This window comes from Ptychodera flava, chromosome 1 (assembly GCF_041260155.1).
Source record: "Ptychodera flava strain L36383 chromosome 1, AS_Pfla_20210202, whole genome shotgun sequence".
Lineage (NCBI taxonomy): Eukaryota > Metazoa > Hemichordata > Enteropneusta > Ptychoderidae > Ptychodera > Ptychodera flava.
In genome coordinates, this window is record NC_091928.1 from 40,278,146 (window position 1) to 40,304,668 (window position 26,523).

Below are 26,523 nucleotides of genomic sequence, written 5' to 3' on the forward strand. Positions count from 1 at the left end.
GGCAGCTCTCCTTCAAAGAGACTGCCAACAAAAGTGCCATCGGGCGTATATTTTACAACTCTAGCACCTTCCCTTTCACACACATAGACATTATTGTCTGCATCCGCATCCATTCCGTACGGGGATGCAAGCTGTGGGCCAGATGAACCAAATATGAACAAGAATTGCAGCTCAGAATTGAAAACTTGTATGCGGTGGTTGTAGTAGTCACTCACAAGAATTTGATTCAGGCTGTTCACAAGAATGCCAAATGGACCGTTGAATTTTCCCGGAGAATTACCATAGCCACCCACTTCACCAACACGTTTTCCATACTCTGTGTACTTAATCAAACGGTTGCCTTTATGATCTGTGATAAGTATGAATCTTGACATCACAGCTATTCCTATTGCCCACGGCTATACACCGTGGTTGGATAAATTTCGAATGAGTTAGCTATTTTCACACATACCACACAATGTTGATTACTGTAGTTTGTGATGAGGATCTGGTTCTCTGTGGACACAGCTACATCCGATGGTTGAAATGACTTAGCAAACATGCGGTTGAATCTCAGTAAATACAAAAATATACAGTGTTTGTCAAAAATGAAAACTCTGTAATTGTGACGGTCACACATCCAAATGAGAGCTACGCCTGTTGGTTTCAAAAATTTACAATTGTCTCCAGACTTCGGTCCATCGATGTTTTGCTGTGACCAAGCATTTTCGCCAGCCAGGGCTGTATTTCCGCTTCACTATGATTCATAAAAAAAACTTCCCCAGGTGTTGCCGTCTAAAGGGTGGTAAGTCATGATTATATGACGAAACAAGAATTGATCTGTAAAACAAATCATACACACCGGTATATGTAATGAGTTTGAAGCCTTACAAACATGGTTTGGCCTTCACCCATTTTTTAGTATTAATGATGAGTGTCGACCAATATGAACCGTAGTCAAAATATGTTTTGTTTTCCATTCCATGTAGTTAAATGTCCGTATTAACTATGATAGTGTTGCTTGTGACAATGTGTACAACTATAAACTGGTTACTACAGGCCAGTTTCGTAGTTATCTTTAGTTACAAAATTGTAAGAAAAAATTGTCGCTCTTAAACTAGAAAAATATCTTTGTAATAATCATTTATCTTATGAATTCCAATCTGGTTTCAGACAGAGTTACTCCACACTGAAACGTGTCTCATTCAAATCACAGATCGCATCAAAAAGCACATTGACTAGGGTAACCAAACAGGGACGATTTTAATGTATTTGCAAAAGCCATTCGACACGGTTGATCATGACATCTTGATGCATAAATTGAAATCAATAGTTTTTAGTGACAAGGTGTGATTGGTTATATTGTTATGTAGGTCATTTCCCCCACACTCATCATGACCTGAGTTCAATTAGTCTAGAACATTCTCAAGGTCACTGCCCTTGATGACCTCACAACCTTGAATTCAATTAGTCATGTTTGGAATGTTCTGGAAAGTTGATTAGTTTGTGTAAGGGAGATAATTTTAGAACAGTAATTAGCATGTCAATAAAAGTTCTAGATTGTTCTTATATGCCTTTATAAAAGGGACGTGCACAGCTTCCAGTCGACTTTTGGGATCGTGTCTCTTGTGTGTTACTAAACTCCAGCAGTAGTCATTCTCAAGACTTTTCAAGACCTTCACTGCCAACGCTGGATTTATACTGTGGACTTATGCATCTTCAAGCCTGCAAGGACTGTTCATTCATCCGACTGACTGTTACAACTCTGAGACTGGAGCTTTGCCGTCCCAGCTGAGATAAGTAGTCTGTACACTTTTAAAGCTTGTACTTTATCCCTGACTTAGCAATTAGTTTTATTTTTGTAATAAATTTTGTTTAAACGTAAACTGCTGAGTTCACCCTTTTGTTCGTTTTCTCTGCACGTAACAAAATTGGGGGCTCGTCCGGGAGACGAATATTTTGAGCCGTTTGACAACATTTTGACAGCTTTTCAAAACTACTTTACACTGTGAACTCAGCGAAATTTAATCATGGCGGAATTTAAACCAGAGGAAATGGATGACCTTGATCAGGACACATTTGATTCCTCAGAAAAGACGACCTCATAACACTGGCCAATTTCCTTAAGGTAGAAGTTAAACGATCTATGCGCAAGCGAGAAATACAGTTCAAGATTGCAAAACATTTAGTTAAATCAGGCCATTTTGAGGAGTCTGCCTTAAAAGATTATGAGCCCGAGTCTACCTCTGAACTCAGAAAATTAGAATTAGAAATGCAGACAAATTTGGAGATCAAGAAACTAGAATTACAAAGGGAGAAAGAATTACAAATGGAAGAAAGACAGAGAGAGAAAGATAGGCAGGAAAGATTAGAAATGGAAGAAAGACAGAAGAGAGGAAAAAAAAAGGAAAGAGAATTAGCAGAACACCGACTGCAGTTAGAAATGAGACGTTTAGAGCTTAGGAAAGTCAGGAAAATTCTTCCCTTCAGACAATTTTGACATCACTAAGCATTTCAGGTTAGTTCCCCCTTTCCAAGAAAAGGATGTTGATAAATATTTCCTTCATTTTGAGAAATTGCTCAGAGTCTGGATTGGCCCTAAGGAGTCCTGGTCTATGCTTTTGCAGAGTGCTTTGGTGGGTAAAGCCAGAGAAATTTACATTCAGTTGTCAGTAGAGCAGGCTTCAAATTATGATTCTGTGAAGGAATTAATTCTCAAGGGCTATGAGTTGGTGCCTGAAGCTTACCGTCAGAAATTTAGGGATTGTGAGAAGGTGAAAGATCAAACTTATGTTGAATTTGCTCGAACAAAAGAACAACTGTTTGATCGTTGGTGTTCTTCTGAAAAGGTCAGTCAGAATTATGACAAATTACGACAGCTCGTTTTGATTGAGGAATTTAAAAGGTGCATCCGGAGTGACATCAAGACGTTTATCAATGAACAAAGGCAGATACATTAGAGGTTGCTGCACGTTTGGCCGATGATTATTCATTGACCCACAAATCTTCATTTCTCAGCAAACCATCCCAGTCCTTTTCATACAGAAACAATGCAGGTAAATTTAACTCGTCCTTTTCATCCAAGAATTTTTCAAAGGACAGTAGGAAATCAAATGACAACAGTTCACAAATTCAAGTAACACTTCCACATCATCAGATCCCAAGTCTCAATCTCCTTCTGACAAACAGTTCGGTACACTTTCTTGTAATTATTGCAAGAAAGACGGCCATTTAATGTCAGATTGTTTCAAATTGAAAAGAAAACGTGAAGGTCAAAGTGGTCAAAGTGGATCTAAGCCCACCGGCTTTATTTCTTCATCAACTCAATTAGAGTCTAATAATGTTGCAACACATTTTCTGAGGTTAAACCCCTCTTATCCCCAATTATGAGGTCAAGGTCAATTCTTCTCAAGATAGCATTATGGGTATTTTCGAGCCATTTATTCATAATGGTTTTATATCACTTTCTAGTGATTTCTCTTCCGCTACCCCTGTCAAAATTTTAAGAGATACCGGGGCTTCCCAGTCTCTTTTGTTGGCAGATACCCTGCCGTTTTCTGAAAAGTCATTTTCAGGTTCTAAAGTTCTTATTAAGGGGTAGATTGTAATGACTACATTCCTGTTCCTCTCCATAATGTCTATTTGTCTTCGGACTTTGTTTCTGGACCTGTGGCTTTAGGTATTAGGCCTTTTTTGCCTTTTGAAGGGATTCACCTTCTTCTTGGAAACGACCTTGCTGGGGACAAGGTCATTACTAATCCACTTGTGACTGATAATCCTAGTTTAGATCAGGATCCAGAGCCAATTGAACAAGAGATACCCGATTTATTTCCTTCATGTGCCATTACTCGAGCCATGTCAAAGAAAACTTCCGAGAATCAAAATACTCTCAAAAATAATGTCACAGATGTTGACTTAAATGACACCTTTCTCAGTCAGGTGTTTGACACGGATCATTCCGTTATCCCTCGTGGATTTGAAACTTCCAGTAAAACTTCTGCTGACCAAAGTCAGACATTTTCTAGATCAAATCTCATTGCAGAACAACACAAAGACCCAGATATTTTGTCTTTGTTTGACAGGTAGATGATGAAGGTAAAACTTCAGATAGCTCTGTTTCCTATTATACAAAGTCTGGTATTCTCATGCGTAAATGGAGACCTCCAGATGTTTTGGTTGATGACGATTGGGCTATAAAACATCAATTGTGGTTCCAAAGCCCTACCGTGCTGAAATATTGCGCCTGGCCCATGAAACCCCCTGGGCTGGTCACTTAGGAGTCAGGAAAACTTATCATAAAATTCTCAGTCACTTTTATTGGCCTAATCTCAGGCAGGATGTAGCACATTTCTGTAAAACTTGTCACACATGTCAAATGGTAGGAAAGCCAAATCAAACCATTCAAAAGGCCCCTTTACAGCCAATTCCTGCATTTCAAGAACCATTTAGTAGGATACTAATAGACTGTGTTGGGCCCCTACCAAAAACAAGATCAGGAAATGAGTACATGTTGACAATAATGTGTACATCTACTCGGTTCCCAGAAGCCATACCACTGAGAAACATAAAGCCAAAGACTATAGTGAGAGCTTTAGTTAAATTTTTCACTTTATTTGGCCTCCCTAAATGTGTCCAGTCCGATCAAGGCTCCAACTTTATGTCTGGTATTTTTCAACAAGTAATGGATCAGCTAGTCATTAAACAGTATAGGTCATCCGCCTATCATCCAGAAAGTCAGGGTGCTCTTGAGCGATTCCATCAAACTTTGAAAAACATGATTAGACCTACTGTTTTGACACAGAGAAGCAGTGGGATGAAGGAATTCATTTTCTGCTCTTTGCTGTTAGAGAGTCAATTCAAGAGTCTCTTGGTTTTAGCCCATTTGAGCTTGTATTTGGACATACAGTCCGTGGCCCACTTAAGCTCGTTAAAGAGAAATTCCTATCAGACGACGATGATTGTCTGAATATTTTGCAATATGTGTCAGATTTTCGTACAAAACTCTCTAAAGCATGTGAATTAGCCAGAGAAAATCTTAAGTCATCTCAGCAGTCAATGAAAACCAAATATGATAAAAGCACCTCAAAACGGAAGTTTGAACCAGGTCAAAAAGTTCTTGTTCTACTTCCAGTTCCTGGCAAACCACTCCATGCTCGTTACTTTGGGCCATACCTAATTGATAAGAAATTGAGTGATTTAAATTACATCATAATAACACCTGACAGGCGAAAACAAAAACAGCTATGTCACATAAATATGCTTAAGCCATATTTGGATAGGGATAATCCTACTAAAACAAGCCTGTCAGTACAGTCAGTTCTGGCCATTATGAAGATAGTGATACTGAAACTGACTTGAGTGAAAATACTCTAAACTCAAAGCTGGGCTCGGTCAAGCTTCAGAACTCAGAAATCCTGGAGAAGCTGGAGTCTACAAGTTGGCACACCTCCAGCCAGAACAACAACAACAGGTGAAAGAACTGCTCCACGAATATAAACACCTGTTTCAAGATGTTCCAACGAGGACAAACGTCATCTATCACGACGTTGATGTTGGGACAGTAAGCCTGTAAAACAACATCCATACAGACTGAATCCAACAAAAGCGAAATATCTCCAGGAAGAAGTCAATACCTGCTGGACAATGACTTTATTGAACCCAGTAAAAGTAACTGGAGTTCGCCGTGCATACTTGTTCCCAAATCAGATCACAGTTATCGTATGTGCACGGACTTTAGGAAGGTCAACACTTTAACAAAGACAGACACTTTCCAATCCCGAGGATTGATGACTGCATCGACCGAGTGGGAAAAGCCAAGTATGTGACGAAATTTGACCTACTGAAGGGATTTTGGCAAGTCCCTCTGACGGATCGTGCTCGTGAAATATCCGCCTTTGTTACACCAGACGGATTGTTCCAGATGCCATTCGGAATGAAGAACTCTCCGGCAACGTTCCAACGGATGATCAACGACGTCATATCCGGGCTAGACGGTGTGCAGCCTACGTTGACGACGTCGTCCTGTATAGTGACACCTGGGAGGAACACATCAAGCTCATGCGGAAGTTCTTTGAGAGACTGAGCAAAGCAATGTTGACTGTCAACCTTGCCAAATCTGAGTTTGGTTGGGCGAGGGTGACTTACCTCGGACATACTGTAGGACAGGGTGAGGTAAAACCTGTTGATGCCAAAATCAGTGCCATTTCAAGTTTTCCCATACCAAACTGCAAACGACAACTGATGCGCTTTCTCGGTATGGCTGGTTACTACAGAAAATTCTGTCCAAATTTCTCCACAATTACTGAGCCTTTGACTAACTTACTTAAAAAGAAAGTAAAGTTTGTTTGGTCAGAGCAATGCCAACAGGCATTTGATACACTTAAAGCCATACTGCAAAGTGCTCCCAGTGTTGTCTGCACCAGATTTCACTTTGCCATTCAAATTAGCTGTGGATGCTAGTGATACGGCTGCTGGTGCTGTTTTATTGCAAGAGGATAGTCATGGTGTAGATCATCCTGTTTGCTATTTTTCACGCAAATTTAACAAATCCCAGAGAAACTACTCTACAATTGAAAAAGAGTGTTTATCTTTGATATTAGCTTTACAGCATTTGAAGTTTATGTTACTTCTTCAAATCAGCCAATAGTGGTTTATATTGATCACAACCCTCTTGTTTTTCTGCAGAAATTTAAAGGCAAAAATCAGAGATTGCTAAGATGGAGTTTAATGTTACAGGAGTTTAATCTTGACATTAGACATATCAAAGGCAGAGACAATTTAATTGCAGACTGTCTCTCTCGTATTTAGAGTTTATTGTTGTTCACTTTCACAGAAATTTTACTTTAGAGTAAAACAAAATTGAGTACTTAAATCTTTTTCAAGATTACATTTGCAAAGAAAGATTTTTCTTTGAAAAATTTTCTTTTTTTTGAAGAGGGGTGTGTTATGTAGGTCATTTCCCCCACACTCATCATGACCTGAGTTCAATTAGTCTAGAACATTCTCAAGGTCACTGCCCTTGATGACCTCACAACCTTGAATTCAATTAGTCATGTTTGGAATGTTCTGGAAAGTTGATTAGTTGTGTAAGGGAGATAATTTTAGAACAGTAATTAGCATGTCAATAAAAGTTCTAGATTGTTCTTATATGCCTTTATAAAAGGGACGTGCACAGCTTCCAGTCAGACTTTTGGGATCGTGTCTCTTGTGTGTTACTAAACTCCAGCAGTAGTCATTCTCAAGACTTTTCAAGACCTTCACTGCCAACGCTGGATTTATACTGTGGACTTTATGCATCTTCAAGCCTGCAAGGACTGTTCATTCATCCGACTGACTGTTACAACTCTGAGACTGGAGCTTTGCCGTCCCAGCTGAGATAAGTAGTCTGTACACTTTTAAAGCTTGTATTTTATCCCTGACTTAGCAATTAGTTTTATTTTTTGTAATAAATTTTGTTAAACGTAAACTGCTGAGTTCACCCTTTTGTTCGTTTTCTCTGCACGTAACAAAATCATATTTGGCTGACAGACAACGTGTGGTTTACCGTGACTGGGGTTACTGCATCGATGAATCGGATTGTGGCGTTCAGAAACCACGCAAGACATGTCAACCTGAGGGCGATGACCTGTTTGCAGTCGAAGTACGGTTTACCGATCAACACCAACCTATTGCGCATTAAAATGTTTCTCAAGTGTTTGGATTTAGTCGAGAACAATCACTACGCGAGGAATGAAGCATCTGACTAACCAAACAAACAGGAAGGGCTGACAACGTACCTATCAGAAATGTAATAGGTTCAAACATGCACGTTCTCCATTAATTTGAACTGTTAGAACACTAATGTGTTCTTAAACAGTATACAAGTAAAACGTGTAATTATAGTTAAGCATAGAGAGCAGAGGGAAGACCCCCCTCTATATGGTAGACACATCAACATAACTATGAAAGTGGTGGCCCAACATCGTCACAGACACATAAGCATAACAAGGCCTAGGCATGCTTACTGATCGGCAAATCCAGAATGCTGCAGGACTTTCAAACCTATCAATAAATATTACATCTGCTCAACTGCAATAACGGGTGAGTATTCAGAGAGAATGGTGGACACTCATGAGTGTGTACTTCTCATGGCAAAGGCGGGTATGCTTTATTTCATATTTGGGATTGTATTAGAAACATTTAAAATTGTCATTTGTTGACTATATTTGTAAACAAACAAACAAAACAAACAAACAAAGTAAACACGAAACAACACCGTTCTTTATTGACATATATGAACACAAATACAACACTTTATCGGTTCTTAATTGATGTGGAAAAATAATACGTAACAAATAGAAAACACGCATAAACAAACAAAGTCACAAACAAACAAACAAGGGGGTCAAATTACCCTATGATAATATGAGAATACGACACTTTTGTTGTGTGTCAAACGGTAGATTTGTGTATTAACAACTGCTAATATAACTATTTCCAGTACAGAGAATCTTAGAATTTTATACAAAGATTACAGGCTTCTGAGAAAATGTTGATGCGTTTAAGAACAGAGAAATTTGGATACGAATCAAATGCAGATTTCAATGACTTCTGCAAATTTGTTGTCTATCTTTAACCCTGACATTAACTGTCTCATATTATATAATGCAATATAACATTGTAGAGATGGGCCAGACCCGATTAGCTGTAAGCTATTACTTCTGGCTTCCATATTGCCAGTGTTATTTATAAATGCGTAATTGGAGCTGTTACATGTTTTGTACACTATCTAAATTGGCAATAAAGTATAAAGTATATAACATTATTGAAAGTCATTAAGCATTTTAACTTCAGCCAATTCCTAATGTGCATATTTAATGAACTTTCCTAATTAGGATATATACCCGGATTGACTTATCAAAGTTGGAAAAACATGCTATATACATAGATGATTCCAGGTTAAAACAATATTTAAAGTCATTTCACATTTTCATATCAGCTAATTTATGATTTGTATATCTAATGAGCTGTCACAGTTTGGCATGTATAGCTCGAAGGACTTGACCAAATGCGATTACACTTGCTATATAAAGTGGTGATACAATGACAGCAGTCAAAGAAATTTATTAATTTTATTTCAGTTGATTAAATATTTGTACACCTAATGACCTTTTGAATTAATCAGTGGTGGATATTGTTCATTATGTTGATCATAACACTTTCAATGAAGTTGTAAACACATGGCAAAAGTTTAAATTTACACACAACTGCAATATATAATGAAACACGTTAATATTTTCAGTTCATGTCTGGTTTGAAATTTTATATCTCTTTACAAAACGGCAAGTTTTGTCAAGTAGAGTTCTTAAAACACTACGACATAAATACGTGCATCCAACATCCAATGCTTTACAGCATTAAATTGGCGCTGTGAACTCTTTGAGTACATTTGTGAATTTTTCTGTCACTACAATCCTTAAAACCCTGTCAGCATTATCTGTTTGAACACTGATATACCTCGGGGAGAGATATCAGGACTTTCAAACTTTTCAAATTCTTTTCATATCTACCACTTTTGGGGACTAATTTTGAAGCCCTTTGAATAAAGAAACTTGTCACTGTCTTAGTTTTTTGAAAATCGAAATTTTTTTCTCCATAGAGTTAACACAGGATGACAGCCATTTTGAATATTAAGTATCGGTAAATCTTGGGTAATTTGTTTCTCTGGTACCAAATTTAGCACAGTGACACCCGACTTTTATTCTTGATTTTAAAAGTGAATGGTCAAAGGTTGAGCAAAAGTTTTGTCTTTTTGAGGCGCATACTACCTTAACATGTATTTTATAGACCATATACTGTTTCTGCCATATTGGCAGGGTTTAGCAAATATCATTTTACATTTTGCCGGACCCCAATATCAGTCAGCACTCACAGTAAAACACACATGAATATTTCTATCTAGACAGCTCTCTCTAATGTCATTCAAGATACCTCCTCAGTTGGTGACAGTTATGTTCTGCGCATTTCAGAAAAAGAGGTGATGGCAATTTTTAGAACTTTTTGCAGAAACATTTTTTAAAGACTATATTCTCAAAAAGATGTACTCTCACAGTGGCAGCTATTTCTGTGAAAGCTTTTCTGTTTCCAAAAGTATCTGATTATATAACAAATGCATTTTGGAAATTGCATCACTGGTTTTCACTCTAATAAACTCTCCTGAAAAAATTGGTTTTTGCCATTATATGAAATTCTTAATGTATTTACATCAGTGTTGCTTTACTGCGATAGATTTTTGACTATGTTCAAGTAACTGTCAGGTTATAACAAAGCGCATAGAGAATATTTCTGTAGTATTTAAATCTAGGTCTGCTGCACAAATACCTGTACAACTTTTCTGATTGATAGTCCCATTTGGAAAAGGGACAAAAGTTGTTTGTAGTAACTGTAACAACAAGGAACAAATATAACAATATCAAAAACAAATGAAATATTATGAAAATACTATTTATAGACGTTGGAAGTACAGTTCCAACCTTTTTGATATCATGTATATAGAAGTTGGAAAAAGGCACTTTTGTTTCCATGACGACTATTTCTTTATACTCAAAGTAATGCCATTGTAAAACAATTAATACGTCTGTCATATTTGAACGAAAAAAACTCTTAAAGAATTTTTAATGTTCTGTGCTGATTAAACATTCATCAAGTGCAAAGTTAATGATATTCTAGTCACATCGTGTTCATCTTGTAGCCTGGAAACTTACGAAACAATCATGTTACCGAATGTGCAATTTGAAATGTATTTCTACGCGTATCAAGTTACTGAGCAATGCTGCTGCAGTGTAACTCTATTTCTGAGAGTCTACGTGAATTTGGCATAAATACTGATCATTTAGGATTCGAGTGCTGTAGGGTACTTTTATAAGTTTACAATAATGGATGTCGACAGAAATATTGATTTTTATTAAGAATATTAGTAATACAATTATCAATAACATGGTCTGTACTACAACTACGTAATTTGGCATACAAAGTGATCTTCAAGATTCGAGTACAGTAGGGTACTTTTGTAAGCGTACAATAATTACAGAAGTATTTCACTTTTGTCAACAGTATTCATGATTATAAATTTATTAATTTTTACCATCTTGCTATGACTGATAGTGCCTTGTGGCCCTTCGATTAGATGTGTAAATAATTGAATATTAGGATCTAATCATCGAGCCAGGAAAAGCGTACGTTGACATTGGTGTGCTAAATATCTGTTCTGTCATTGCATGTGTCTGAAAGACGCTCTCCCTTTTCTGATTACAAAGTGTGGTATCATGTGGCTAATTATGGGTCAGATTTAATTCTGTCTATTCGGTTCTTCTTGAAAGCCAAATTAATTAAGTTTCCAAAACGTCCACTCTTGGAACTTTGCTCACCTTTTCATATAGCAATGCCTTGCTATATTTTCATTGTAAACACTTTGAGTTGATTTTTTGATCTTTCTGTTACAAACATTCTATAAACTCCGTCCTCATAGTCTGTCTGAACAGCGATGTAGCTCACATCATTCGGCAGCTCTCCTTCAAAGAGACTGCAAATATAAGTGCCATCAGGCCTATATTTCGCAACTCTACTACGTCTCGTTTCACACACATAGACATTATTGTCTGCATCTGTGTCCATTCCGTACGGGGATGCAAGCTGTGGGCTAGACCAAATATGAACAAGAATTGCAGTTCAGAATCGAAAACTTGTATGCGGTTGTTGGAGTAGTCACTCACAAGAATCTGAGACAAACTGTTGACAAGAATGCCAAACGGACCGTTGAATTTTCCCGGAGAATTACCATAAACCACCCACTTCACCGACACGTTTTCCATACTCTGTGTACTTAATCAAACGGTTGCCTTTATGGTCTGTGATAAGCAAGAAACTCGATATCACAGCTATTGCCCAGGGCTCTACATCATGATCGTATAAATTTCGAATGAGTGTGCTATTTTCATCACATACCACAGTATGATAATTGCTGTAGTCTGTGATGAAGATTTGGTTCTCTGCCGACACAGCTACATCCCATGGTTGAAATAACTTAGCAAACTTGCCAAAGAATCTCAGTGAACGCAAAAAATTACAGTGCTTGTCTAAAACACAAACTCTGTTATTGCGACGGTCACACATGAAAATGCGACCTTTATGAAATATAACCCCAGTCGGTTTCAGAAATTTGGAATTGTTTCCTGACTTCGGCTCATCGATATTTTGCTGTGACCAAGCATTCATGCCAGTCGGGGCTGTATTTCCGCTCGGCACTGATTCACTGCAATCTTCCTCTTGGTGTTGCTGTCTCACTGTCGGTGATATATGATTATATGGCGAAACAAAAACCTGATCTGTAAAACAATCATACATACTGTAATTATTTTTTAATCGATAATTGTGATGAGTGTCGACCAACATGAATTGCTAAATAATTTCGTTGTACCCTTTCGTAGTCAAAATAAAATGTTTTGTTTTCCATTCCGTGCTGTTAGATGTCAGTTGTCTTCAATATCATTTCTTGAGGCAATATTAGTGGTTATATTAAGGCACTATTCTCCTCGAGAAGTTTTGCAACCCTTTTCGGGCCTGCCGCAAGTTACATGAATGTATCACTAACATTGCACAATGAACCTTTAGATTTATTCGTAGGTGCGAGAGAGTATCAGCCCATATGTCTGAATCTTCCCTCTGGAAAAGTTCAAAGGTTTCAAACTTTTGTTTGAAGACGCATAAGCTTATTACTATGAGTAGCATGACTGAGGAGAAATTATTCTTATGTAATCCACAAAGTCCCTGGTTTTAATCTCACCATTAACAGGATGTGCTGGTTGTCGAGATTTCATTTCTTCTTCGCACTTGTCCACTAACCCAATCAAAGGTTGTCTCCCGATTCTTCCCAACAACAACTTCAAGAGATTCAGATTTCCAGATTCTATGTATCCCCTGTCTTCAAGCTTGATTAGTAACTGTTGAACACTCGTCAATTTAGCTTTTTCATGTGCAGTCAGTTTATCATCCACGAGCAACTTCATCCTTTCGAAATCATATTGATTAATTTTGTTATCAAGATCAAGGTAAAGACATCGAATAGGATGCAAGCCTCCCGCCATGTTGTTTTGGAGATTGGTCTGCTATTTCGGATGTACCTTTGATACACCTGGAATGATAGAGCAGACATCGACCGTTTCTCATGAGGTGAGAAAGGAAACTCATGCATATAACTTCAGTGAACAGAAACCCGAACACAATCAAAGAAGATTCCAATACTTGTCAATGTAGTCAGTTGGTTGCAAAGGCAGTGTGCTGACTGACTGTCGTTGTAATAATTAAAGTTAAATTTTTATGATAGCAGTGACATTGATTAAACACAGTTCCGATAATATAGATGATCTGTAAGTTGCACAAATAATTATTGCATAAATAGTATTCACGTTTCATAAGCTTGAGGTTCATACATGGGTTTCACGAATGTCTTATGCTATCGCTAGCTCAGGGAGCGTTCAGTTATTACGGCCGGGGTGGCCGGCAAAATCCAGGGGTCACCTTATTTTGAAAACTGCAAAGGAGGGAAGGGGTCATGTATCTGAACAATAGTATAATTATCTGGCACATGAGCATCTTGCCTTGGCAACTCTGACGCTTGTCTTATTGTAAATCGAGCTCACTGAGGGAATAAACAATTCCTATTACTTACATATTAGAGATATAGCAATCTTTGTCGGGTAAATTACTTAACATTTACACGAAGACAACTAGCTGGTACCACGAAAAGAGAAATTATACTTTTATGTGAAATTCCCATATCATAATTGTTGTCAAAATCTGAACTTTCAAATACCCTATTTGAATCAAGTACATATGTATCACAAACACCCCTAAGCACAATTAATTTAGTTTAGCATTGTAAAGTTTTCTCATAGACTCCAACGTATAGTGAATTAACATTTCGGTGAAATTCCAAAACCCTATTTGCACTCATAGCAACTTTTAACCATCCTAGGCTAACTAAGTACTTTAAAATGAATTATCAAAGGTCTATAACTACACAGATTAAGCTAGTTTTGTATTGGAAAAAATTATTCATAGTTTTCTCATAGACTACCATGTATAGTGTATCAACATTACAGTGAAATTCTAAAATCCAATATCTTGCAAACACATTCCCTTGTAACCACCCTAGTCTAATTAAGTAAATTGATATTAATAATTGAGAGCACATAAATATACAGATTTACGTACTTTTGTATTGAAAAATAGATATTCATAGTGTCCTCATAGACTCCCATGTGTAATGGATGAACATTTTCAGTGAAATTCCAAAATCAGATTTCTTGTATACATAATATGCATCTTTTACCACCATATTCTAAATCAAGTACAATTGTGTTAATTATTCAAAGTCTGTACATGCACAAGTATAACAAGTTTTTCAATGGAAGAATAATTATTCACAATTTTATCATAGACTCCCATGTGTAGTGGATGAACATTTTTGGTGAAATTTTACAGTCAAATAATTGTCCAAATACCAGTTGTAACAATCCTACTCCAATTTAGGACATTTATGTCAATTATCAAATATCTATAAGTGCATAGATATAGTTTTGTATTGAAAAACTATTAAATAAGCTTAGTTTTCTCATAGAGTACAGTGTATAGTGAATCAACATTATCAATAGCAAACTTTTGTACTCACGCATGCGCGAAAAATATGGCGCTCCACCCATAATTTCTGTCCAATCCCTCTGAGGGTAATTTCAAAATTATAGCAAGTCAGAAGGGGAAACTAAACATTAACAGTTTGTGAGTTTGTATGTGAGTCATTTAAAAAAATCTGAGAACCTTTTTAAAATTCTATCGCTCCCTTCCGAGGTGTTTGTGTGTGTAGCTCATGTATAGTGAATCAACATTTCAGTGATATGCCAAAATGATATGCCAAAATGAAATTTCTTGCACAACCATGGACTTGAAACCACTCTAGTCTAATCATTAACATTAATATTAATAATTAGGTGTACATAAATGCACAAATTTACTTAGTTTTGTATTGGAAAAAAAATCCGTAGTGTCATCATAGACTGCTATGCATAGTGAATCAACATTTGAGTGAAATTCCAAAATCAAATTTATTGCAAAACCATGGACTTGAAACCACTCTGGTCTAATCATGAACATTAATACTAATAATTAAGTGTACATAAATGCACAGATTTACTTAGTTTTGTATTGGAAAAAAATATTCATAGTTTTGTCATAGACTGCTATGCATAGTGAATCGACATTTCAGTGAAATTCCAAAATCAAATTTCTTGCACAACCATGGACTTGAAACCACTCTGGTCTAATCATGAACATTAATACTAATAATTAGGTGTACATAAATGCACAGATTTACTTAGTTTTGTATTGGAAAAAAAATTAATAGTTTTGTCATAGACTGCCATGTATAGTGAATCAACATTTTAGTGATATGCCAAAATGAAATTTCTTGCACAACCATAGACTTGAAACCACTCTAGTCTAATCATTAACATTAATACTAATAATTAGGTGTACATAAATGCACAAATTTACCTAGTTTTGTATTGGAAAAAAATATCCATAGTGTCATCATAGACTGCTATGCATAGTGAATCAACATTTCAGTGAAATTCCAAAATCAAATTTCTTGCACAACCATGGACTTGAAACCACTCTGGTCTAATCATGAACATTAATACTAATAATTAGGTGTACATAAATGCACAGATTTACTTAGTTTTGTATTGGAAAAAAATATTCATAGTTTTGTCATAGACTGCTATGCATAGTGAATCGACATTTCAGTGAAATTCCAAAATCAAATTTCTTGCAAAACCATGGACTTGAAACCACTCTGGTCTAATCATGAACATTAATACTAATAATTAGGTGTACATAAATGCACAGATTTACTTAGTTTTGTATTGGAAAAAAAATATTCATAGTTTTGTCATAGACTGCTATGCATAGTGAATCGACATTTCAGTGAAATTCCAAAATCAAATTTCTTGCACAACCATGGACTTGAAACCACTCTGGTCTAATCATGAACATTAACACTAATAATTAGGTGTACATAAATGCACAGATTTACTTAGTTTTGTATTGGAAAAAAATATTTATAGTTTTGTCATAGACTGCTATGCATAGTAAATCAACATTTCAGTGCAATTCCAACATCAAATTCTTGCACAACCATGGACTTGAAACCACTCTGGTCTAATCATGAACATTAACACTAATAATTAGGTGTACATAAATGCACAGATTTACTTAGTTTTGTATTGGAAAAAAATATTTATAGTTTTGTCATAGACTGCTATGCATAGTAATCAACATTTCAGTGAAATTCGAACATCAAATTTCTTGCACAACCATGGACTTGAAACCACTCTGGTCTAATCATTAACAGTAATACTAATACTTAGGTGTAAATAAATGCACAGATTTACTTAGTTTTGTATTGGAAAAAAAATATTCATAGTTTTGTCATAGACTGCTATGCATAGTGAATCGATATTTCAGTGAAATTCCAAAATCAAATTACTTGCACAACCATGTACTTGAAACCACTATGGTCTAATCTTGAACATTAATAGTAATAATTAGGTGTATATAAATGCACAGATTTACTTGGTTTTATATTGGAAAAAAAATATTTATAGTTTTGTCATAGACTGCTATGCATAGTAAATCAACATTTCAGTAAAATTCCAAAATCAAATTTCTTGCACAACCATGGACTTGAAACCACTCTGTCTAATCATTAACATTAATACTAATAATTAGGTGTACATAAATGCACAAATTTACTTAGTTTTGTATTAGAAAAAAAATATTCATAGTTTTGTCATAGACTGCTATGCATAGTGAATCGACATTTCAGTGAAATTCCAAAATCAAATTTCTTGCACAACCATGGACTTGAAACCACTCTGGTCTAATCATTAACATTAATACTAATAATTAGGTGTACATAAATGCACAAATTTACCTAGTTTTGTATTGGAAAAAAATATCCATAGTGTCATCATAGACTGCTATGCATAGTGAATCGACATTTCAGTGAAATTCCAAAATCAAATTTCTTGCACAACCATGGACTTGAAACCACTCTGGTCTAATCATGAACATTAATACTAATAATTAGTGTACATAAATGCACAGATGTACTTAGTTTTGTGTTGGAAAAAAATATTCATAGTTTTGTCATAGGCTGCTATGCATGGTGAATCTACATTTCAGTGAAATTCCAAAATGAAATTTATTGCACAACCATGGAGTTGAAACCACTCTGGTCTAATCATGAACATTAATACTAATAATTAGGTGTACATAAATGCACAGATTTACATAGTTTTGTATTGGAAAAAAAAATTAATAGTTTTGTCATAGACTGCCATGTATAGTGAATCAACATTTCAGTGATATGCCAAAATGAAATTTCTTGCACAACCATAGACTTGAAACCACTGTAGTCTAATCATTAACATTAATACTAATAATTAGGTGTACATAAATGCACAAATTTACCTAGTTTTGTATTGGAAAAAAAATCCGTAGTGTCACCATAGACTGCTATGCTTAGTGAATCAACATTTGAGTGAAATTCCAAAATCAAATTTATTGCAAAACCATGGACTTGAAACCACTCTAGTCTACTCATGAACATTATACTAATAATTAAGTGTACATAAATGCACAGATTTACTTAGTTTTGTATTGGAAAAAAAATATTCATAGTTTTGTCATAGACTGCTATGCATAGTGAATCGACATTTCAGTGAAATTCCAAAATCAAATTTCTTGCACAACCATGGACTTGAAACCACTCTGGTCTAATCTTGAACATTAATACTAATAATTAGGTGTACATAAATGCACAGATTTACTTGGTTTTATATTGGAAAAAAATAGTTTTGTCATAGACTGCTATGCATAGTGAATCGACATTTCAGTGAAATTCCAAAATCAAATTTCTTGTACAACCATAGACTTGAAACCACTCTAGTCTAATCATTGACATTAATATTAATAATTAGGTGTACATAAATGCACAAATTTACCTAGTTTTGTATTGGAAAAAAATATTTATAGTTTTGTCATAGACTGCTATGCATAGTGAATCGACATTTCAGTGAAATTCCAAAATCAAATTTCTTGCACAACCATGGACTTGAAACCACTCTAGTCTAATCATTAACATTAATACTAATAATTAGGTGTACATAAATGCACAAATTTACCTAGTTTTGTATTGGAAAAAAATATCCATAGTGTCATCATAGACTGCTATGCATAGTGAATCGACATTTCAGTGAAATTCCAAAATCAAATTTTTTGCACAACCATGGACTTGAAATCACTCTGGTCTAATCATGAACATTAATACTAATAATTAGGTGTACATAAATGCACAGATTTACTTAGTTTTGTATTGGAAAAAAAATATTCATAGTTTTGTCATAGACTGCTATGCATGGTGAATCTACATTTCAGTGAAATTCCAAAATGAAATTTATTGCACAACCATGGAGTTGAAACCACTCTGGTCTATTCATTAACATAACACTAATAATTAGGTGTACATAAATGCACAAATTTACCTAGTTTTGTTTGGAAAAAAATATCTAGTGTCATCATAGACTGCTATGCATAGTGAATCAACATTTCAGTGAAATTCCAAAATCAAATTTCTTGCACAACCATGGACTTGAAACCACTCTGGTCTAATCATGAACATTAATACTAATAATTAGGTGTACATAAATGCACAGATTTACTTAGTTTTGTATTGGAAAAAATTATTCATAGTTTTGTCATAGACTGCCATGTATAGTGAATCAACATTTCAGTGATATGCCAAAATGAAATTTCTTGCACAACCATAGACTTGAAACCTCTTTAGTCTAATCATGAAAATTTATACCAATAATCGAGTGTACATAAATAGACAGATTTGCCAAGTTTTGTATTTTAAAACAATTATTCTTAGTTTCGTCATAGACTACAATGTATAATTGATGAACTTTTTATGCGAAATTCCAAAAACAAAGTTCTTGTACACAGATGCACGTGTTACCACCCTCTTCTAATCAAGTACAATTATGTCAATTATTCAGGGTCCATATATGCACAAAAAGTGCATATTATTAATTGTGAAAGAATTTTTTTACAGTTTTGTCATAGACTCCCATGTATAGTGGATCAACATTTTGAGTGAAATTCCAAAATCAAATATCTTGTTCACATGTGCACTTGTAAAGAACCCATGCTAATCAAGTATATTTATATCAGTTATTAAACATCTATAGATGAACAGATATTGCTAGTTTTATATTGGAAAATACACGTTCATAGTTTTCTTATAGTCAACTACCATGTATAGTGAATCAACATTATCGATGAAATCTAAAATTACATTGTTTGTACACCCATGCACTTTTTACCTGCCACTTCAAGCAAAGTACATTTACATGAATTATCACACACATATGATTTGAAATTTTTTGGACAAAGCGTTATATCCGCCACATTTTGCCTTCCTTTTGGGAGGGGGATTTCGAAAGGTATAGCAAGTCAGAAGGGGGTCTTGAACACATTGCGGGTTTGTTGGGGGGTATTGAGTAACAGGGGAGGGTCATTTATTTTCATGCACGGATAAGGGGAGGGTCACTATTTTTGTGCATGAACTTTTGAAGGGTCACTATTTTTGATGCAGCGGTGTTTCGAAAAACACCGCCCCCCCCACCCCCTGTAATTTGTGTCCAGTCCCTAAGTGTTTGACTCTAGTTGAGAACAACAAACTACAGCGAAGAAAGAAGCCTTATAACTAAACCAAACAACTGAAAAGGGATGGGCTGTCAACTTGCCTTTCAAAAATCCGATAGGTAGATATACAATCAAACATTTAACACAAGCAAGTTGCGCCATGGATTTGATATAGTTTTACACTAATGTATTCTTTAAACAGTTACAAAGAAAGGTGTAGTTGTAGTCAATAATAATAATAATAATAATAATAATAATAATAATAATAATAATAATAAAGGTTTATTGCAAAACACATTGTGACCAAAAGGTCAAATTACGTTTATATACAAGCCTTTTAAAAAATAACTTGTACGAAAAATTTACATTGCTGTCCACAGCGTTGTAAAAAAAACAAAATAATGTTCAATCCGTTACATATTTATACGTCAACAATACACTCTAGAAGAACACCAGACTAACTTAAATACTGTACAAAACAATAAATTAGACAGTGAGACTTTACACTTTTGTCAACAAGTTAACACTATAAACAACGGGACTGACTTCTTTACGTCGTGTCCGACATGGAAACACTACACGATTACGATTTCTTGTCGAGTAACTGTGAGGAACAGGTGTAGGAATGTGGTAGTTGAGCTTATGATTTGGTTGTACAATATCTCTGGCAAACTTCAAACTATCTTCCAGAGGGTCAAGTTTAAGCAACGACAGTGATTTACTGTAACTATAAAATGGGTACATAATTCTTAGGGCCCTCTTCTGAATGCTTTCTATCTGCGAACGCTGTTTTTCTGTCAGACTTCCCTGCCACACAATACACGCATGCATACTCTAGCGTAGATCTGATCAATGATACATAAATGCGCTTAAGATCATCAACTTTGGCTCCGAATCTACACAACACTCTGCAGCTCCATCAACATGAATAAGAAAATGTCGGCCCAGCATCGTCACTGACACATAAGCGTAGACAAAAAAATCTTTACCGATCGGCTAATCGACTGTTTATCATTCAAATTTTATTCAAAATTTGTTTTCAATAAATAGTAGAAACATGGACTCTTCGTTTACCTCAATATGGTCGCAAACAAAGAGAAACGCAAATAGAATTGTCCTCAGTTTCGACAAACGGGTCTGAACTTCCTTCTTGGTGTTACAGTCATGATCAAGAAAACATATGCACGCGGTAAGAGTAACGTTATCTTTGGTTTTTAAATTATGGAGCAGTTTTCTTCTTGCAATATGTCTTACATTTACTTAATACTTTATTTACTACGACAATATAATCATGGTTCTTGTTTGTCTGGCAGTAGTCCAAGTTAGTGACGACGTAAGCGGCAAGGTGTAAATACTTTGCGATTTTAATGATTACTTTGCGTTGATTGTCGCAATGTTGTTTTGTTTTGTTTTGTTTTTTTTCATTTGAAATACCACTTGATATTCCTGGATTCACAAAATGACCCACAATAAGTATAATCTTACCTGTTTTTGTCAGCTGAAATACCAATAAGACCATATAGTCCGTGCCGGGGACAAAATCTCGCACCAACCAATTGTTTGGGTACACATGACACCGTTGCTAGCCAAATGTCACTTTCTATGCAAATATAATGGTGTCTTATCTGTGCGCTTCTTTTCAAGTCGCCCAATGAATGTAGACATTGCCTTACACAAAGGCCATCGGCCATATTGGTATTATTTATTTTATTCATTGATCTGAGTATTCATGGTATTAGGGCGAGGAGAAGCGAGCTCTGTCACATAAAATAGCTTTAAAATGTCTCACTTAATTAGAAAAAGTTGTCTGTGTGAATACGTTTATTCAGTTTTCCATCAATTGAATCTCTTTCACAAAGTAGGGCATGGGGTCGGGGGCGGGTGTAACATGAGTATTCTGTGCTATTCTGTTGGGTTCAAATGTAGATTTATGTATTGACTACATAAGCGTCAGAATAGTCCTTTCCGAGTACAGAAAATATTTATACAAAGATTACATACTTATGAGAAAATGTTGATTCTTTGAAGGACATAGCAACTTTTGATTCGAATGAAGTGTAGATTCTTACGACTTCTGCAAATTTGTTGCTGAACTCTGACCCCAGCAGCTATTCAGATTACATCATTTCGTGCAAATTAATGCAAAGCACTATCTCCCATAATTCGCACTCTCATGTCTTCTTCACACTTTAATGGACCTTTCTCATTTCTTGTTAAAGGAGTTCTAATTTTCAAAGGAACACCGTCAAATTGCCTTTGCAAAGACTCCAGGAACAAAGTGATATAAGAAAACCGGCGAATGAATGTTATCAAAGTCCTATTTATGCAAAATGGAAAGTAAATAATTGTGTAATACGTTTACTGAAGTCTATGTTTTCTTGAAAATTTAATATCTCTTTTCCAAACGACAAGTTTAATTTGTAAATTAGACTTCTTGGAAAACTACTACATAAGTACATGCATCCTACATTCAATACTTTACCGTGACATTGACTTTGTGTACGCTTTGAGTACATTTGTGAATTTTTCAGTTACTACAATCCTGAAAACCTTGTCATCATAATCTGTTTGAACACTGGTATGCCTTACATAGTTCCGCAATTCATCATCAAACAGGCTACAAATGTAATTGCCATTAGGTTTAAATTTGACAACTCTGACAGTTTCACCGTCATCGACATTCATTCCATAAGGGAATACGAGCAGACTTTTGACTGGCCCAGATGAACCAAATATAAATAGCAGTTGCAGCTCATAATAAAAGAGTTGGATGCGATGGTTATAGAAATCACTCACAAGAACTCGATTCAAACCATTCACAGCGACATAAAAAGGACCATTGAATTCTCCCGGTAAATTACCCTTCTTACTCACCCGAACTACGCATAAGGTCAACCTATGATCTGTGACAAACACAAATCTCGACATCACAGCTATTGCCCATTGGTCTATGCATAGAGAAAGATAGATAGAGTGGCAACGGGTATTGTCTAAGGCGTGAAGCGGTTACGTAACCCATCCATGTTCGCCTCGCCTCAGGTTGCTCTCGCCTCTCTTTTCCGAAGAGTGCCGACCATGAATCCTTCGGTAATTTTCGGATTTTCGCCAATTGTTAAGCGAAAGTATGTTCGGCAAAGTTTGTGTTGTTGTTGTCGTGTGGTGCTGAGCAGAATGGACGTGCTGGCGAAAACGGGAGTGTTTGAGCTTCAGGAAAATGAGTTTTACCATTTTAAATATTCCTCTCATATTTTTATGAATATATAATGAGTATATTTGAACCGAATTTGAAAGTCTTTTATCGATACTGTCTGGTTTTACTCAATGGTTTACGGTCAGTCATACCGTCTTTTACACGTGCGTCAAGGAAGGATATGTTTATGAAACTGCTGGCGTGTTATGTTTTGATTGGCGTGAAGCAGTGTTTCTGGCCTGAGAGCTCACAAAGTAACTATGGTTGCTACGCGACTGGCAGTACGATGCCATCTCGTCGTATTTTTCGCATAATCTCGTGTAATTATCAACCACAAACAAAGCCTCCAAAAAGTTTAACACCTTTGAAGCTCATTTTAATATGAAAAGCCAATAGTCTACCGAGACGACCATGGAACAAAAGGCATGCAAGTGTTGCCACTCTGTCTATATGTTTCTCTGTGGTCTATGTCATCATCGTCAGCAAACGTTCAAATGAGTTTACTAGATTCTACATCCCAGGGTTGGAATGTCTTTCTGGTCCACTACTAGTAGAGGCTCATTTTGAAGCTCTTAGTGTAAGAAACAAATCGTCGTCTTAATTAATAAGAGAATGGCAGTCATTTTGAATATGAAATATCTGTAAATGTTTGGCAGGAAGGGGCTGTCAACGCGCCTTTCAGAAATCCTATAGATAGATGTGCAAGCAAACATTTAACACAAGCAAGTTGCTCCATGAATTTGATATTGTTATAACACTAATGTGTTCTTTAAACAGTTACTAAGAAAGATGTAATTGTTGTCAATCTTCTCTGCAGCTCCATCAACATGAATATGAAAATGTCGGCCCGGCATCGTCACTGACACATAAGCATAGACAAAACATCTTTACCAATCAGCAGATCGAGTGCTGGTCATTCAATTTTTAATCAAACGTAGTTTTCAATAAACAGTAGAAACATAGACTCGTCGTTGACCTCAATATAAACGCAAAAACGAGAAACACAAATTGAATTATCCTCATTTTCGACAAACGGGTCTGAACTTCCTTCTTGGTGTTACAGTGATGATCACGAAAAGCATATGCACGCGGTAAGAGTAGCGTTATCTTTGGCTTTTAAATTATGGATCAGTTTTCTGCTTGCAATGTGTCTTATGTACTTAATACTGTATTTACTACGACAATATAATCATGGTTCTTGTTTGTCTGGCAGTAGTCCAAGTTAGTCACGAAGTAATCGGCAAGGTGTAAAAACTTTGTGATTTTAACGATTTTTGTACTTTCGCTTTGATTGTCGCAATGTTTTTTGTTTATTTTTGCTACTGAAATACCACTTTGGTATTCCTGGATTCACAAAACCAACAATAAGTACAATCTTACCTGTGTTTGTCGGCTGAAATACCAATAAGACCATACAGTGCATGCCGGGGACAAAATGTCGCACCAACAATCTGTTTGGGTACACATGACACCGTTGCTAGCCAAATGTCACTTTCTATGCAAATATAAAGGTGTCCGACCTGAGCGCTTCTTTTCAAGTCGCCCAATGAATGTAGACATTGCCTTACACAAAGGCCATCGGCCATATTGGTATTATTTATTTTATTCATTGATCTGAGTATTCATGGTATTAGGGCGAGATGACGCGATCTCTGTCACCTAAAATAGCTCTGAAATGTCTCACTTAATCAGAAAAATTGTCTGTGTGAATACGTTAATTCAGTTGTCCCCTCAATGGAATCTTTTATACACAAAGTAGTTTATTGGGCGGGGTGGAGGCGGGGGCGGGGCGGGGTGTAACATGAGTATACAAGTTGGACTGAGTAACAACCTGTTGAGTGTTTTTACTTGGTCTTCTTGCAGCGGGGTTTCCACTTCCACTTCCGTGTGTAAGATGGTAGAACATTTATGGCAGGTCATGAGGTCATTCGCACCTGCATTGTTGTTTGCGCCCCCATACTATCACTTGTGCCAAACGCTGATCAACTTTCAAATCGCGATGTCTCTTTCCCATACCTATACTACGCTCGGTGCAAACAGCGTTCTATCTGTCTCATTACAACAGTGTATTTTATGATCAGGATTACATTACCTCAGCAATCCGTGACGTTGTAACGAAACGATATCCCGCAATAGGGTCCAAGCGTAACACCCACGGATGACCCTGTCATGAGGTGAACAACTTCTGTTCTTCTTTGCCCCAGTCTGCCGGTGGCGGCGCTGTGGTAAACTGGTGTACGCCATACCACAGACTGCCACGGATGTCGACCATGACCGTACCAATTCTTTACTGATATACGGCGCAGTTTGGTGAATTGTTTAATTGCCTCGTTTTGATAATCTTTCCTTCTGTACCGAGCCATGCAGTCACGGTCAACAGCAACAATTTCTGTCTGACCTTTTAGTTTTAAGGGGGATCTTGGAAAAATTCCCTCGAAAATTAAAAAATAAATCATTCCTGCATTAAGTGGAGCTGCATGTTGCCAACACAGTTTTTTTTTTTCAAAAGGAATATTTCACATCTAAGATGACAAGGAAACTCCCTCATACTATATGTGACCGGGTAATTAAACTGACTTTAAATTTAGCCAGTCAACTTAACCCGACCCAAGTTCATATTACACAATCAACAAACCAGGAAAGAATGATTATCGTACAATTTGCGTTGCAGTTTATATTAAGGTTTATTTCACTACAGCTAAAATCTCTATTACTAATGATAATAATAATAAAAGAATGAAACACTGGTCTACAATTTCCAGGCACAAAATCTTAAGTTCATCCACCATAATAAAGTTCCAGAAAATTCGAAAATGGCTGTTGTCCAGGGTTTATTCACTCAGCTATTGTTCATAGGACTGTACAATGGTGTCTCCTTAAGTTGTAGGTCAATGTCCGTCCTGTCGCTATGACGATGACAGTCTATCCAATAGAAAACTACGTTACACACACAGAGTCCTTCCAGACGATCCTCCCTGGGGATTTGGTATCCAAACCCTGGTAGCAATAATCGAGTTGATGATTGACACGAACACTTCCAGGCACTTCAGTCCGGCCACACAATAGGAACACACAGTCTATCAGTAATTCATTAACTGGAACTCCTCTGTAAGCACAGTCATGTAAAAGACCAACCACGTACTTGGAATTTTTTCTTGGTAGTAGAACGGATAATAAATCCTAAACGTACATCCACACCAAAGTACTGTCTTCAAGCAGTGAAAATCAGTAGAACATTGCAATGCCTTGTGGGTGAAGATGCTATCAATGAAATTCCACACATGTGTCATCAAACTCAAACAACACGCAGCAGACCTAATCACATAACATACAATCGTAACCGGGGTTACATATATATTTTCAAAAAGCAGAGACTCTAAAGTTTAGTATGGTAGCAATAGTTCACTCGAAGGATGAAGGGATGTATATTTTGGGTAAAAAATCTCAATTTTGGTATTAACGATTAAAATTAATTTAATTAAAAAACATAACACTATTTTCTGAAATGCAATATTTCACTTGAAAGAAGAGTATATGAAGCAAAAAACGTC

At 36.2% G+C, this 26,523-nt stretch overlaps 1 long non-coding RNA gene across 2 annotated transcripts; it reads right to left on the reverse strand.

Moving 5' to 3' along the window:
* Nucleotides 1-8,238: 8,238 nt before the first annotated feature.
* Nucleotides 8,239-25,158, reverse strand: LOC139137134 (uncharacterized). 2 transcript variants are annotated; one of them, XR_011553326.1, is made up of 3 exons: nucleotides 25,065-25,158; nucleotides 12,800-13,147; nucleotides 8,239-12,341 (listed from the first exon to the last, which is right to left on the reverse strand). It is a non-coding gene; the product is annotated as an uncharacterized lncRNA (long non-coding RNA). The 2 variants fall into 2 exon arrangements; XR_011553322.1 differs by lacking the exon at nucleotides 25,065-25,158 and adding an exon at nucleotides 24,353-24,423.
* Between the last annotated feature and the right edge of the window lie 1,365 nt (nucleotides 25,159-26,523).